This window comes from Balaenoptera musculus, chromosome 7 (assembly GCF_009873245.2).
Source record: "Balaenoptera musculus isolate JJ_BM4_2016_0621 chromosome 7, mBalMus1.pri.v3, whole genome shotgun sequence".
Classification (NCBI taxonomy): Eukaryota; Metazoa; Chordata; class Mammalia; order Artiodactyla; family Balaenopteridae; genus Balaenoptera; species Balaenoptera musculus.
The window spans coordinates 11,990,444-12,006,854 of NC_045791.1; the positions used below are offsets into that span (position 1 = coordinate 11,990,444).

The 16,411-nt window shown below is 36.0% G+C and overlaps 1 protein-coding gene across 2 annotated transcripts in view; it reads right to left on the reverse strand.

Moving 5' to 3' along the window:
* Positions 1–16,411, reverse strand: part of STEAP3 (STEAP3 metalloreductase) — a 102,105-nt gene that overhangs the window by 38,680 nt on the left and 47,014 nt on the right. The gene's annotated exons all lie outside the window — the stretch shown is intronic.

Below are 16,411 nucleotides of genomic sequence, written 5' to 3' on the forward strand. Positions count from 1 at the left end.
CAGGAACCGTTTGTTGAGTAACTGAGTGAGTGAACAAATGGTGGATGAAAGGGAGAATTACATTTTTAATTTTTTATTCTTTGTGTGCAGATCTGATAAACACTTCATATAAACATATTTGTAAATTACGAAACAGTAGTGGGACGTACACTGTTAACCCACTACATAGCCTAGGAAAAAAGCTTGTGGATACCTTCTCATCACTTCCCTCTAAATAAAAACCACCCTGAATTTTGTGTTTCTCATTCGCTTGCTTTTTAAAAGAGCAGTTTAAAAAAATCACATATGTATGTATTCCATCCTAAATCTTATGTTTACCACCCTTACTTCCTTAAAATAGTTTTTCAAATCACATATGTATGTATCCCTAAACAGTGTATTGTTTAGTTTTTGCTTGGTTTCTGAAGTTTATAAAAATGATATCATTACAGCTTATTGTTTTTTGCTACTTGCTTTTTCACTCCACATTATGTTTCTAAGTTTCACTGGAGCAATAGGTGGTTTATTTTCATTGCTGAATAATAAATAGGACATCATCTGAATAGTACAATTTTTTCATGCAGTCCCCCGTCAATGGAATTTAGGTTGTTTCTAGTTTGGGGCAATCATGAACAATACAGCTATGAACATTCTTAAAAAATTTTTTTGAACTGTTAAAATAACATTATACACACATACATATAGCATAAAAAATGAAAAGTTCATGAATTAAAAAGCAAGCCCCTCTAAATACCACATGGCAAGGAGACTTGACTCTGACTGCAAAGCCAGCAGTGCTCACATGCCCTCCCTCCTCCAGCCTGACTTTTGTGCTAATCAGCGCTTCACTTTTCTCTGTTGTACTGTCGCCATTCCTAAACACTACAATTTAGCTTTGCTTGTTTTGTTTTTCTTTCTGCAGATGTCTCTTTTAGATCTCCTTTAATCTGTAGGCCCCCCCTTCCATCTCCTCTTCTTCCTCTTGCCATTTTGAAATATTAGGCTATTGTTTTCATCTGTGCATTTCATCTGGCATGCTTTTATTATCTGCTGGGATGTTATTCTGCTCCTTATTTTTTCTTTAAATAACTGCATGGGATTTGACTTCAATCCTTTTCTGTTACTTATGCGTACATAACATTAGATTTCCCTAACTTACAGAAAGGAGGTATAATTTAAGAGTTGTTCTACTTTTACAGCTTTAGAATATCCTCTTCTGTGGTTGTTGTTAAGTATTAAAGAACTATGGCACCTCACTTCCTGAGATCTCCTGACTACTTTTAACAGGATCCACTTTATTTTCCCCCCTTTTCTCTAGTTTCCTGACCTGCTCCCTTTGTATTCTATTCCTGGCAGTCCCTCCTCAGTTGGGATTTGTCCTGATGGGAGCCTGAGCTGGTCAGCTCTGAGTGTTTCTCAGGTCCAGTCTCCACTGGTCCCTTCAGACTCCGCCCTTGTACCACTGCTCTGGGGGTAAGCAGACCCCCTCCCTGCATCTAGTGCCCTTCTACAGTTGGCCTGCTGGATTACTTATTTGAGGTTCTTAGGTCTGTCACATGCTCTGTTGCTTCCTCTGACACAGCTGCTGTGATGTGCAGGTCTTGTAGGTGTGTCTCCAACCAGTCAGGTTTTAGGGTTTGTGGCTTCTGTGTCATTTAGTTTGTAGTAGTGATTGCCCTTGGGTTTTCAGTTTTGCCAATCCTGGCTGCTCTGTGTATCCTTATGGAGAATTTGAAGAGATTAAACAGTTACACTACCAAGGTTACTGCCTTCCCAGAAACCCCATGAATATTTTTATAGAGTTTATTGTTGTATACCTATAAGAATTTTTCTGAGTGTACTTATGGGAGAAATTACAGGTTCTTAGGGCAAATATTTGATATTACAAGGTAATTGTAAATTGTTTTCTAACGATGTTGTATCAATTTATGCTGTCATTGTCGGAATACAAAAGTCCCTGTTGATCCACATGCTTGCCAATACTTGGTATTGTCAGACTTCTTGATTTTCCATATCTGCTAGATGGAAATGGTTCATCTTCATTTGCATTTCCCTGAGTCATAATGAGGTCAGACATCTTTTCGTATGTTTATTTATCCTGCATTCATTCTTTTAAATGAATTGCCTTTCATGTCTTTTGTCCAGTTTTCTTTTGGGTAGTCATGTTTTTAAATTAATTTTAGTTCTTAGAGAATATACTTTTCTCTGTTTTTATTTCACATATTTATGGTGCCTTTTTGATAAGAGTTCTTGATATTTTACTCGGGTAAAATTCATATAACATAAAATTCACCATTTTAACATGTGCAATGCAGTGACTTTAAAAATTTTAGTATAGTTGAATATATCACTATTTTCTATTATGCTTAGTGCCTTTTGTGTCTTGTTAAAGAATCTTTCTCTGCCCCTTTGTCATAAAGATGTTCTCTACTTTCTCCTTTGAAACTTGAGTCTTTATCTGGAATTGTTTTTAGTAAGTAGTGTGAGGTGGGATTCGATTTTACCTTCTTTTTTCCAGTAACCTGTGATGCTACTTCTGTCATACCATATTTCACTGACTCTAAGAAGCTATCCATGTAAGATGTAACATTATTTTGGTGCAGCTAAAAAAGAAAAATTGCTGTCAATTAAAAGATGACATAATGCTTTCTTATCACTTAACATGGTCTATTTTATACTTTTTTGAAAAGCATTTTTATCATCTATCGCTCTTTTGAATCCACATAAGTAAAATATATGTGAGTTAAATTGGTTAAAGTAGTCCTAAAATTTATTCACATTTACTTCTGAATCACTTTCTTTTAATTGGGATATAATTCACACACCATAAAATTTACCCCTGGGTAAATTACCCCTGGTAAATTACCACTGGGTACAATCCAGTGGTCTTTCAGCACATCACGAGGTTGTATGACCATCACTAACATCCAATTCTAGAACATTTTCATCACCCTGAAAAGAAACCTTGTACCTATTTGCAGTCATTCCCCATTCCCACTCCCTTCAGCCTAGATTTCCATTCTGGACACATAATATAAAAGGAATCATGTGATATGTGGCATTTTGTGTCTGGCTTCTTTCACTCAGTATAATGTTTTTTAAGGTTCATCCATGTTGTAGCATGTATCAGTACTTCATTCTTTCTTATGGTTGAATAATATTCCATTGTATGGATATACCACATTTTTGTTTATGTAGTCCATTTGATGGACGTTTTGGGTGATATCCACTTTTTTGCTATTATAATGCTGCTATGAGCATTCATATACAAATTTTTGTATAAACATGTGTTTTCAGTTTTGGGGGGTGTATACCTAGGAGTGGAATTGCTGGGTCATATGGTAACTCTGTGTTTAACTTTCTGAAGTACTGCCAAACCGTTTTCTAGATGTCTAGGTCTTTTGCCTATTTAGATCCAAAAAATTGGGTTATTTGTCTTTTTATTGGTGAGTCGTAAGAGCTCTCTATAGGGGACTTCCCTCGTGGTCCAGTGGGTAAGACACCACACTCCCAATGCAGGGGCCTGGGTTCGATCCCTGGTCGGGGAACTAGATCCCGCATGCATGCCGCAACTAAGAGTTCGCATGCCGCAACTAAGGGTCTGCACACTGCAACTAAGAAACCTGTATGCCACAACTAAAGATCCCACGTGCCGCAACTAAGACCCAGGGCAGCCAAAATAAATATAAATAAATAAGTATTAAAAAAAAAGAGTTCTTTATGTATTCTGGATATAAGTTCCACATCAGATAAATTATTTGCAAATATTATCACCCATAGTGTGGATTGTTTTTTCACTTCTTGGTGATGTCCTTTGAAGTACAGAAGTTTTTAATTTCAATTCATCTATTGTCTTGTGTTGCTGTGCTTTACATGCCATATCAAAGAAACCATTGCCTAATCCATGGTCATGAAGATTCACATGTATGTTTTGTTCTAAGAATTTTATCGTTTAGCTCTTTTCTTTAGGTCTTTGATCTGTTTGAGTTAATTTTTATCTGTGATGTGAAGGTCTAATTTCTTTCTTTTGTGTGTGACTATCCAGTTGTCCCAGCACCATTTGTTGAAAAGACTATTCTTTCACCATTCAATAGGCACCCTTGTTTCAAATCAATTGACCGTAGGTGTATGGGTTTATTTCTGGATTCTAAATTCTATTTCACTGATCTATATGTCTATCTTTATGCCAGTCTTGTTTACTGTAGCTTTGTAGTAAGTTTTTGAAAGTCCTCCGACTTTGTTCTTTTCAAAATTGTTTTGGCTATTCTGTGCTCTTTGCATTTGCATATGAATTTTAGGATCTGCTTGTCAATTTCTGCAAAAAAAAAAGCTGGATGGAATTTTGATAGGGATTGCATTGAATCTATAGATCAATTTGGGGAATACTGTCATCTTAAAAACGTTAAAGTCTTCTAATCCATGAAGATGGGGCGTCTTTCTGCTTATTTAGGTCTTCTTTAATTTCTTTCAATAATGTTTTATAGTTTTCAGTGTACTTAAGTGTACTCACACCTTTTCGCTAAATTTATTCTTAAGTATTTTAGTCTTTTTGGTGGTATTATTAATGGAATTGTTTAATTTTTGTATTGTTCATTGCTAGGACATAGAAGTACAACTGATTTTCACATATTGATCTTATATCCTGTAACTTTGCTGAATTCATTTATTAGCTGTAATTTTTTAGTGGATTCCTTAGGATTTCCTGTATACAAGATCATGTCATCTGTAAACAGAGGTAGTTTTACTTCTTCCTTTCTAATCTGGATGCCTTCTATTTCTCTTCTTGCCTAATTGCCCTGGAGAGAACTCCAATACAATGTTGGTAAGAGTGAACATCCTTGTTTTCTTTTCTTTTTTTTTTTATAAAGGATTTTTTTTTTCCCAAAGGAATTCCTTTATTATTTATTTATTTATTTTTAATTTTTGGCTGTGTTGGGTCTTCATTTCTGTGCAAGGGCTTTCTCTAGTTGCGGCAAGCGGGGGCCACTCTTCATCGTGGTGCGTGGGCCTCTCACTATCGCGGCCTCTCTTGTTGCAGAGCACAAGCTCCAGACGCACAGGCTCAGTAGTTGTGGCTCACAGGACTAGTTGCTCTGCGGCATGTGGGATCCTCCCAGACCAGGGCTCGAACCCGAGTCCCCTGCATTGGCAGGCAGATTCTCAACCACTGCGCCACCAGGAAGCCCAACATCCTTGTTTTCTTCCTGATCTTAGAAGAAAATCAAGTAGTCTTTCATCACTGTGTTAGCTATGGGTTTTTCATAGATTCCCTCTATCAGGTTGAGGAAGTTCCCTTCTATTCCTAATCAGTTGTGTATTTTTATCATGAAAGGATGTTGGGTTTTGTCATATGCTTTTTCTTTTTTTTAAATCTAGTGAGATAATTATGTGATCTTTGTCCTTTATTAATATGGTGTATTACACTGCTTTTCCACTTGGTCATGATCTATAACTCTTTTTTATATGTTACTAGATTCAATTTTCTAGTATTTTACTGAGGATTTTTTGTGTCTATATTCATAGAAAGGATACTGGTCTGTAGTTTTCTTGTGATATCTTTATATGGTTTTGGTATCATGGTCATACTGGCTTCACAGAATGTGTTGGGAAATATCTAAGTTTGCTAGAGCTGCTGTAACGAAGTACTACCAACTGGGTGGCTTAAACAATAGAAATTTATTGTCTTATAATTCTGGAGGTAGAAGTCCAAAATCAAGGTGGCAGCAGTGTTGGTTCCTTCTGAGGGCTCTGAGGGATGGGTCTATACTAGGCCTATTCTTTGGCTTGTAGATGACCATCTTCTCCCTATGCCTCTTCATATTATCTTGCTCCTGTGTGTATAACTGTGTCCGAATTTCCCCTTTTTATAAGGACACAATGATATGTTACATACAACTATAATATGTAATCCACACATATTGGATTAGGGCCCACCCTAATGACCTCACTTTAACTTATTACCTCTGTAAAGACACTATATCCTAATAAGGTCATATTCTGAGGTCCTAGGGGCTTAGAAATTCAACATGTGAATTTTGGGGGGACACAGTTCAACCCATAATAGGAAGCGTTCACATATTTTTTATATCTGGGAAGAGTTTGTGAAGGATTATTGTTAATTTTCTTTAAACATTAGGTAGAATCCAGTAATGAAGCCTCCTTGTCAGGGGCTTTTTTTTAAAAAAAATTATTTATTTATTTATTTGGCTGCATCAGGTCTTAGTTGCGGCGTGCAGGATCTTTTGTTGCGGCGTGCGGGCCCTTCATTGTGGTGCGCGGGCTTCTCTCCAGTTGTCGCGTGCAGGCTCCAGAGTGCGTGGGCTCAGTAGTTTCAGTGCGTGGGCTCTCTAGTTGCGGCGCAGGCTGTAGAGCACATGGGCTTAGTTGCCCCGCGGCATGTGGGATCTTAGTTCCCCGACCAGGGATCGAATCCATGTCCCTTGCATTGGAAGGCGGATTCTGAACCACTGGAACACCAGGGAAGTTCCAGGGGCTTTTATTTTTTTTTTTGTAGGAAGTTGTTTTGATTACTAATTCAATCTTTTTACTTGTTACAGGTCTGTTCAGATTTTGTTTCTTCTTGACTCGGTGTCAGTAGTTAGTGACTTTCTAGGAATTTGTCCTAGAAGGCTATCTAATTTGTTGGCATACAGTTGCTCATAGTATTCCCTTATAATTTGTTTTATTTCTGTAAGATCAGTAGTAATGTCCCTGCTTTCATTTGTGATTTTAATAATTTAAGGCTTCTGTGGTTTTTTTGGATCAGTCTATGTTTATCAATTTTGTTGATCTTTTCAAAGAGCCAATTTTTTGGTTTTGTGGATTCTATTGTTTTTCTATTCTCTATTTCATTTATTTCCACTCTAGTCTTTATTTTTCCTTCCTTCTGCTTTTTTGGAGTTTTGTTTGCTCTTGCTTTTCTAGTTTATTCAGATTATTGATTTGAGATCTTCTTTTTAAATATAAGTATTTACAGCTATAATTTTCCTCTAAGCACTGCTTTAGCTATATCCTATAAGCTTTGGTATGTTATGTTTCTATTTTCATTCATCTCAAAATATTTTGTAATTTCCTGTGTTATTTTCTTTGACTCATTGATATGTTGTTTAATTTCCAGATAATTGTGAATTCCCAAAATATATTTTTGTTATTGATTTCTAATTTCTTTCCATTGTGGTTGGAGAACATACTTTGTATAATTCTAGTCTTTTAAAATCTACTGGAACTGGTTTTATAGTCTAATGTATAGTCTGTCCTGGAGAATATTCCCTGTGTACTTGAGAAGAAGGTGTACACTGCTGTTGTTGGAGTGTTCTATAGCTACGTGTTAAGTCTAGTTGGTTTATAGTGTTCAAATCTTGGATTTTCTTATTGCTCTTTTGTCAAGTTTTCTATGGGCTATTGAAGTCTCCAACTATTATTTTTGAATTGTCTATTTTTCTCTTCAATTCTGACAGTTTTTACTTCATGTATTTGAGGGGTTGTTAGGTGCATATATGTTTATAACTGTTATATATTTTCGATATATTGACTCTTTTATTGTTTTAAAATGTTGTCTCCATTAACTAATTTTGTCTTAAATCTATTTGTCTTTTTTCAGAGAGTCATGCTAGTTCACTTTTGGTTACTGTTTGCATAGAATATCTTTTTCTATCCTTTTACTTTCAACCTATTTGTGGTTTTGAATCTAAAGTATTTCTCTTGCAGACAACAGATAGTTGGGTCATGTAAAGAAAATCCATTCTGCCTTTTAATTGGAGTGTTCAGTCTTTTTACATATAATGTAATTATTGATAAGGTAGGATTTATGTCTCCATCTGGCCGTTTGTTTTCTATATATCTTTTTTTTTGTGCCTCAATTTCGGCATTATTTCTTTGTTTTGTGTTAAATAGACCTTTTCTAGTGTACCATTTTAATTCCCTTGTCATTTCTTTTACTATATATTATTTTCTTACTGGTTGTTTTTAGAATTGTGATAAACATATTAACTTATAACAATTTAGTTTGGGTTAATACCAACTTAATTTCAGTATTATACAAAACTTTGTCCCTATATGCTCCTTTCCATCCCCCCTCCTTTGTGCTGTTATTGTTGTATAAATTACATCATTATACACTGTGTGCCCATCAACTCAGATGATAATTATTGCTTTACACATTGTCTTTTAAATCAGATGGGAGAAAATTACAAATAAAAAATACATTTATATATTTACCTCTGTAGTTACCTTTATTGGTGTTCTTTATTTTTCATCTGGGTTTGAGTTACTGTCTAGTGTCCTTTCAGTTCAGCCTGAAAAACTTTACTATATCTTGTAGGGCTGGTCAGCTAGTGATGAATTATCTCAGTTTTTATTACCTGTGAATGTCTTCTTTTTTCCTTCATATTTGAACATATTTATAATAGGTATTTTGAGGTCTTTTCTGTAAAATCTGATATCCAGTTGTTTCCAGAGGCAGTTTTTGTTGCTTTTTTCCCATGGTGGATGGGTTACATTTTCCTGTTTCTTGCATGCCTCATCACTTTTTGTTGGAAACTGGACATTTTAGATAATATATTGTAGAAACTCTGGGTTCTGGTCTCCCCCTTTCCTCCACAAAGATTTGTTATTTTTGTTTGTTTTTTAGTGACTGGATTATTTTAGTGACGTTTATTTTCTCCCTCCCATAAAGTGTGAAGCCTCTGACGTTGCTCCTCAGGCAGTGAAACCGAACAGGACCCTGCAGGGCTCCTGGGCGCAGAAGCCTTTCTGTGTCCCCCATTCCTTGTTTGTAGGGAACAGCCTCCAGCCTCCATGACCTTCCCTGAGTCCCAAAGGGCAGGTTCAAACAGTTGCTAATCAGGGAAGGGAGGGGATGCAGAAACAAGGGAGGAACAGACAAGAAACAATAGTGCAGCCTTGGGGCAGGGTCCTCAAGAGATACACATAGCAATATCTTTATAGAACTGAAACCCCCAACAAATGGAAGATGTCAGCATTCTTCATTCCAGAGAAGACCACCTGAGGCCAGATTAAAGGAACCAGAGAAGCTCATCAAGAGACCACCTGAGACCAGATTAAAGGAGGGCAGGCCCTGCAGACACCCTCATCTTGTCAGGAACCCCACCCTTGAACTAGTTCTATAACACTCCTCACCAAATCCTCCCAGGTCGGGACACAGAGTTTTCGAGGGCAGGAGCCCCCTGCGTCCCCCTTTGCCTGGCAAAGCAATAAAGCTATTCTTTTCTACTTCACCCAGAACTCTGTCTCCAAGATTCAGTTAGGCACTGGTGCACAGAGGCTGAGTTTTCGGCATCAGGAGGCCCAATTTGGATATTCCCACAGTCACCTTGGGATGATAGTGGTATTGGTAGGGTTCTCCTTCTCTCTTTCCCTGACCACACCCAGTTGTTAAACCCCACTAATTGCTAGCTTATTGATCTATTGTTTCCAATAATGCCCCAGGGCATAAATGTTCTACAAACGAATCCAATCAAAGTGTGGCTCCTTTGAAAAAATAGTTCCTGAGGTCTGTGTTTGATATTTGTTCTGACTCCAGGAGGGTTCCTCCCAGCAGTCTTATTCCATAGTTCCCTCATAAACTAGCCACCCTACAGTCTAGGTTGTGTTTTCTTTTAATTTTTAAAAAATATTTATTTATTTATTTGGCTGTACTGACTCTTAGTTGTGGCATGCGGGATCTTTTTTTTTTTTAGTTGTGGAATGCGAGCTCTTTAGTTGTGGCACGTGGGATCTTTTTAGTTGTGGATCTAGTTCCCTGACCAGGGATCGAACCCAGGCCCCCTGCATTGGGAGCACAGAGTCTTAGCCACTGGACCACCAACGAGGTCCCTAGGTTGTGTTTTCTTAAAAATCCATGAATCTCTCCCTCATTGCATTTCACCTAAACCTTCACTGTTCTTGACAGTGCTCTTAGGTTTGAAGTTTTCCATGCTCTGTTGAAAATAAAATCAGTTCCTTTGGGAAGAGATTCAGAGCTACCTATTTTACAGCCTGCTTCTCCACCCAGGCAAAATCTCTGAGCCAGGGCTCTAGAGCTGCAGGTGGGGGTGATGACAAGCTTCTCTTTGATCATACCCCTTCTCTAGGAGCTGAGCGATCACTGGAATGTGATGATGGCAACCTGAAGTCCCTTTGTCTTGTCTCTCCTGGCATGAAGCCACCCACCTCATCAGTTGGGGCAAGAGCAATTGGGCCCCAGTGTTCTCAGCATGCCACATCCAAGGTACAACCTCTATTCTATAAGTGGGGGCTGAACAGAAGAAGGGAGCTCCCACCTCTCAACGACACTTGCTTGGAATTAGCCTCAGCAATAGGCAGCTGGGGATAGGCGGAGAAACACTGAAGTTCCTTCAACTGAGCTTGAGGAGAGGGAGCCCTGTGTCCTTGGCTGCAGGAGTCTGGAGTCCTTACCTCACTGAGCTGGGAGAGGGAGGGAGGGAGTGGTCTTTGTTCAAGGACTGCACATTCTTGCCTTTCTTACCAACTTTGGGGGGAAGGTTTTCTTAAACATATGCTTCTCCATTTGCTATTTGCCTTTAGGACCATTTCCAGAGGCTTTACATGCTTGTTTAAATAATTTTCACAGTTTCACTGGGGAGTGGGAGCTCCTCACACTGATGCTGGAAGTTGATCTCCTTCATTTTTCAAGGGTAGTTTTATTGGATTTAGGATTCTTGGTTGACTGTCTTTATCTTCTAGCAATTTAAATATATCATCTTTCTGCCTTCTTGCCTCCGTGGTTATCTCAGTAAGGTCAGGCTTCCATAACAAATACCATAGACTGGGTAGCATAAACAACAGAAACTAATTTTCTCATAGTTCTGGAGGCTGGAAAGTCCAAGATCGAAGTCCAGTATGGTCATTTTCTATCTCTTTGTTGATACTATTTGGTGAGATACAATTCTCATGCTTTCTTTTAGTTATTTAGACATAGTTTCCCATTAAAAGAGAGTTAGCTATTTAAAAATAGCTAAATTCTCTTATTATAATTTGTAGATTCTTTTGGGTTTCCAGTATATGCAATTATATTATCTGTAAATAATGACAGTTTTGTGTCTTCCTTTCCTGTTCTATATGCCATTTATTTCTTTTATTATTTTCTTCTTTTGCACTGGCTAGTACCTCTGGTACAATCTTAAATAGGAGTGGTGATAGCGGACATCCTTACTTCTGATTTTAAGTGAACTGCTGCTAACATTTCACCATTAAGAATGATATTTGCTATAAGTTTTAAACAGATTACATTTATCAGGTTAAGGAAGTTCCCTTCTATTCCTATTTTGCTAAGAAGTTTTTTTTTTTTAATTAAATCATGAATAGGTATTGAATTTTATCTTTTTCTGTATCTATTGAGATGATAAAAATTTTAATGCAGTGAATGATATTTATAGAATTTATATTAAACTATACTTGTATTCCTGGAAAAAGTCAAACTTAGTCATGATGTATGACCTTTTTATATATCACAAGGTTAAGTTTGCTAATATTTTCATTTAGGAGTTTTGCATTTATGTTTAGGAGTGAGACTGACCTATAATTTTTCTTTCTTATATAATTCTTGTCTATTTTTATTATTACTCATTCCCTCTTAGAATAAGTTGGGGAGTAGTTTATCTATTTATAATATTTGGGAGGGTTTATATACGATGGAATTATTTGTTCCTTGAAAGTTTAGTAGAATTTTGCTGATAGATCATCTGGGCCTTGGGTTTTTTGAGGGGGTCTTTTGGTGGGAAAATTTTAAACTACTGATATGAATTCTTTAATGACTTTAGGAATATTCAGACTTTCTTCTTTTGGTAAGTTATATTTTGTCCATTCTAAGTTGTCCAATTTAATCACATAAACTCTGTAGTATTCTCTTATCATCTCTTAAATTTCTGTTTCATTTATAGTTTTGTCTTTTTATACCTAAAATTATTCCTTTGAGGCTTTTCTGGTTTCTTTTTTTCCATGACCAGCCTTATCAAAGATTTATCTGTTTGATTAGTTTTATCAAAAAATCAACGTTTGGCTTTGTCAGTCCTCTTTAATGATCTTTTTTTTCTATTTCACCAGTTTCAGCTCTTATATGTAGTATATTTTTCTTTTTACTTTTTCTGGGTTGGATTCTTAGGGCATTATTTCCTACTGAGATTATTGATTTCCTTCTAAGTAATATTTTTTGCTGCATCCTCAAATTTTTGGTATGGAGATATTTAATTACCGTTTAGTTTTAAATTTTTGAAAAATTTCCATTATAATCTCCTCTTTGATTAATGATTTATTTAGAAATGTAATTTCAAAATGTGTGGGTATTTAAAATATAGCCTTTATTCTTGATTTCTAACTTTTTTGCACAATGTTTAGAGAATGTAGTCTATATGATATTTATTCTTTGAAATTTATTGAGATTTGCTCAGGTCTAATATGTTTTTAATTTGTTTTCTTGAGGGGAATATAAGTTCCCTATTTTTTATATGAAGCTTGTTGTGTTGTACACACACATACACACATAATTTTTTGTATGATGATGGATTTGTCCACAGTGTTTTTCTTCTTTATGATTTTGAAGCTATATTATTAAATGCATACAATTATAAAATATTTAATTCTTCCTTTTATCATTCCATAGTGACTCTTTCTATCCCTAATAATGTCCTTTGTCATAAAGTATACTTTATGTGATAATAACCTAGCTACCTCAACTTTCATTTAGTTTGCTTTTGCCTAACATCTCTTTTATTATACCTTTATCTTTACCTAAAGATAAAAATAAATAGCATATAACTATATTGAAAATCCAATCTAGTCATCTCTATCTTTTAATTCAAGGGTTTAATTCATTTATATTTATTGTGATTATTGATATATATGTGGATTTGTTTCTAACATCTACTTTTTGATTTCAACATGTCCTGCCTTTTCTATGCTATTTTTCTCTTTTCTTGATTTTCAAGAATTGATTGTTTGCTTTCTTATTTCATTTTTCCCCTCTTAAGGTTTTGGATGTTATATTTTTAGCTTTTTAGTGATTTCCCCTGACATTTTTCCAGGCTTATTGAACAAAATCTAAATTAGTCCATAATTTGCCCCTGCTCCCAAATACAAGGGTCTCAGAACATTTTAACTCAATCCTTTACTCAATCAACTTACATGTCATTTTTATCTGTCTTTTAGTGTGCCCTTAAAAAAAACCTACATAAATAAACATTATATAATTTAAATAGATAAAGCTTATTTATATTTACCTTCACAGTCACCATGTCTTTACTCATCATACCATCTTGCTTTTCAGATTCCCCCTTTGGGATCATTTTCCTTCTACATGAAGTGTACTTTTTAGAAGTTCTTTAGATAAGAACTATTGGTAAACTCTCTAAATTTTTGTATTTTTCCTTCTTTCTTGAAAATCAGTTTTTCTAGATTTACAATTTTGACAATTATTTCTTCTCTGGACTTCCAAGATATTAGATTGCTATTTTCTGATTTCCATTAATTTGTTAAGAAGTCTGTTACAATTTCACAATTTTAAATGATCTGTCATTCTTCTCTGGCTGCTTTTAAGGGCTTCTTAGTGTGTCTAAGTGTGGTTTTATTTTTAAAGTTTGCTTTCCTGCTTGGTGGTATGCATTGTTTTTCCTGGTTTTTTGGATTTCAGTCTTTATTACTTTTGGAAAATCCTTAGCCTTTATTTTTTAAAATTTGCCTCTCCTCCATTCTTTCTTTCTGGAGCTCCAGTTATTTTCATGTTAGTCTTTTTTATTTTAACCTCTGTCTTTTAACCTGTTATATTTTTTAATCCATTTGTCTCTTCTTTTGCAATCTGGGTAACTTCTTCAGCTCCGTTTTAGAATTCATTAGTTTTCTTTAGTCTGTTGTTAAATCTCTCAAATTAGGTTTGTTTCCAACAGTTTTTCATTTCTGAAGGTTCTATTTTTCATCATGCCTGGTCCTTTCATAGTGTCTCATTGCTTACTTATTTTCATGACTCTACTTTTTAATTCCTTAGATATTTAGTATATCATTTTTCTATTTTGATAATTCTATTCCTTGGAGTTGTGTTTCTGCTGATTCTCCCCTGTGGTTTGTTGATCTTAGATATTGAGTTCCTATTTGGTTAATCTGAATTGAGTTTGCTTTTCTCCAGGACTTAAGTTTGCTTCTGGCAGTAGCCATGGAGAGCATTGTTTTGTTCATTTATTTGCATGTGCATGTGTATTCCCATTTATTTTCTGCCTGGTGATTTCCCTTACCTCCTGAGAGTTCAGCAGTGTATTAAAAAGTATGTTTTTTTTTTTTTTTGTCCAGGAACTAGTTGCTTTATAACAGATAGACTCTTCAGGAAGTTAAGCCCTAATAAATTCTTTAGTTGGGGAAAAGTTTCAACTGTTGGGTAAAATTAGATTTTCAAGAGTAGGCTCTGCATATGATGGATATTATAGAAATAAGCTAGGTTTCTGATCCAATAAATAAAATCAACACTCAATAAACAAGGGGTTGATTATTCACTTTATGGGAGGATTGGCAGTGGAAGCTTTTGGTTGCCAGGCGCATCAAAGGTTCCATTTATGACTGTTCATTTCTGAACAGAGAAAACAAAAATGAAGCCAAAGCATTTTGAGTAACTATTGGAGATCAAAGTGAACTAAGATAAACTGTCTGGAACTATTACAGAAATTGGTGGGGGAAAATAGAATTTAACTGAACAAAAATTCTACTTTGCACACTCTCCAGGAAACACAATTAGTATGTTTCATCTTAGACAAAAACTGTCCTAAACAAGGTGTTTTGTTTTAGGTTAATCCTACCATGTTTCTCTGGTCAGGTCCTCTTTCACTTTTTCCAACAACTACTTTTAAACTTCTCCTCCCTCTTCAACCCTCAGGGCCAAAACAACTTCCTTCCCTGTCACTCTCAACAGATGGCATTGACTACTTTTCTACGAAGGGTATAGACATCATCAGAAGAGAACTTCCACACCTTACATCACCAGGAGTAAATCCTCCCCTCATTGGCCCCTATTCTTTTCTCCTAATTTTAAAAGACAAGTTGGCACTCCTCCTCGCTAAAGCCACCTGTTCTCTGGACCTCATCTCTTCCCATACCTTCTAGGACTTTGATCTTTCTCTCTCTCTCTCATCTTCAACCACTCCAGTTCATCTTGTTCTTTTCCAGAAACATTTAAAACAGGTTCAGGTCAGAACCATGGGAAAAAAATAACCAGCTCTCCTTCTAACCCCCTATATCTACAATCCTCTCTTCCCCCACTTCACAGCCAAATCTCAAAAGAGTATCTAGAACTAGCCTCCATTTCCTTACTTCTCACTCATTCCCAATCTTGATTTTATGCCCAACATTCCACTGAAATTCTTACCCTAAAGTTTCCGTATTTCCAAATTCTGTGGACTTTTACCGGTCTTCACCCTACTTGACTTCTCCATAGGATCCAACACTGTTTCACACACTCACGTGAGCACACACACAATCTCTTACACTTCTTTAGCCTTTATTTTAAAATGTCAATTATAAAGAGGGTCAACAGTGTTTAGTTGAATATCGTTGTATTTCTCTCAATACCAACTTATTTACTGTAAGATTATTACTTATAATAATTACTACTCATTATTAGTATTATATGCATGTTAGTGTAAATTAGACTTTGGATTTATTTATGCTTTATATTTGAATCAAGACCTTATATTGATTAAAAGAACTACACACATAAGTAGGTTATATTATTTCTGAATTTCATCTTAGGTTAGTAGAAAGGAATTTTCAACATATTTGTTAGAAAAAGTTGGTGCTAGTCTGGTGGGATTGAGAGTTTCTGCTCTAGTGATGCCAACTTCTTCTTTCTAAAGAGATCCAGGGCAAGTGGGCTTCTGTACTTCCAAGGGTCCCCCTTCATCGCTTTTGAAACAGATGCAGCTTTTCAAGTAGCTGAATGATCATTCTTCTCTTTAACTAATATGAGTTATTTTGGTTGCTCTTAGTTCTTATGTGAACTACCAAAATAATGGATACTTTGTCATTGATTTTAGCACTTCTTTTTAAACTTAACTCTCCCAGCATTATGCGTGGGAGGATGCAGAGTAGAAAAACAAACCTTCAAGCACAAGATTTTTTTTTTTCTTTTTGAAAACTATTTGTTGTGAAGTTTTTTTTCTGGCCATGTTTCTTATTTTGGAAAACTCTTTTCATGGGCTCAAAATGGCAAAGTTGTTCCCAAGAAATGGTTTTTAGTCACTAGACTGCTTTCTGCATGGAGGTTTCCTTTTCATTTCCCAGTACAGTAAGACATTTCTGGTTGCTTCAGTAGAAAAGCTTGACTGCATGACAGGGGGGTGTTCTGTGAAGAGTTCCTGTTTTCCTGATGGACCCAGGGCTGATGTGTGGGACTACCTGGAGGCGTCCTGCACGGAGCACGCAGAGTGCAAGGCTGTGG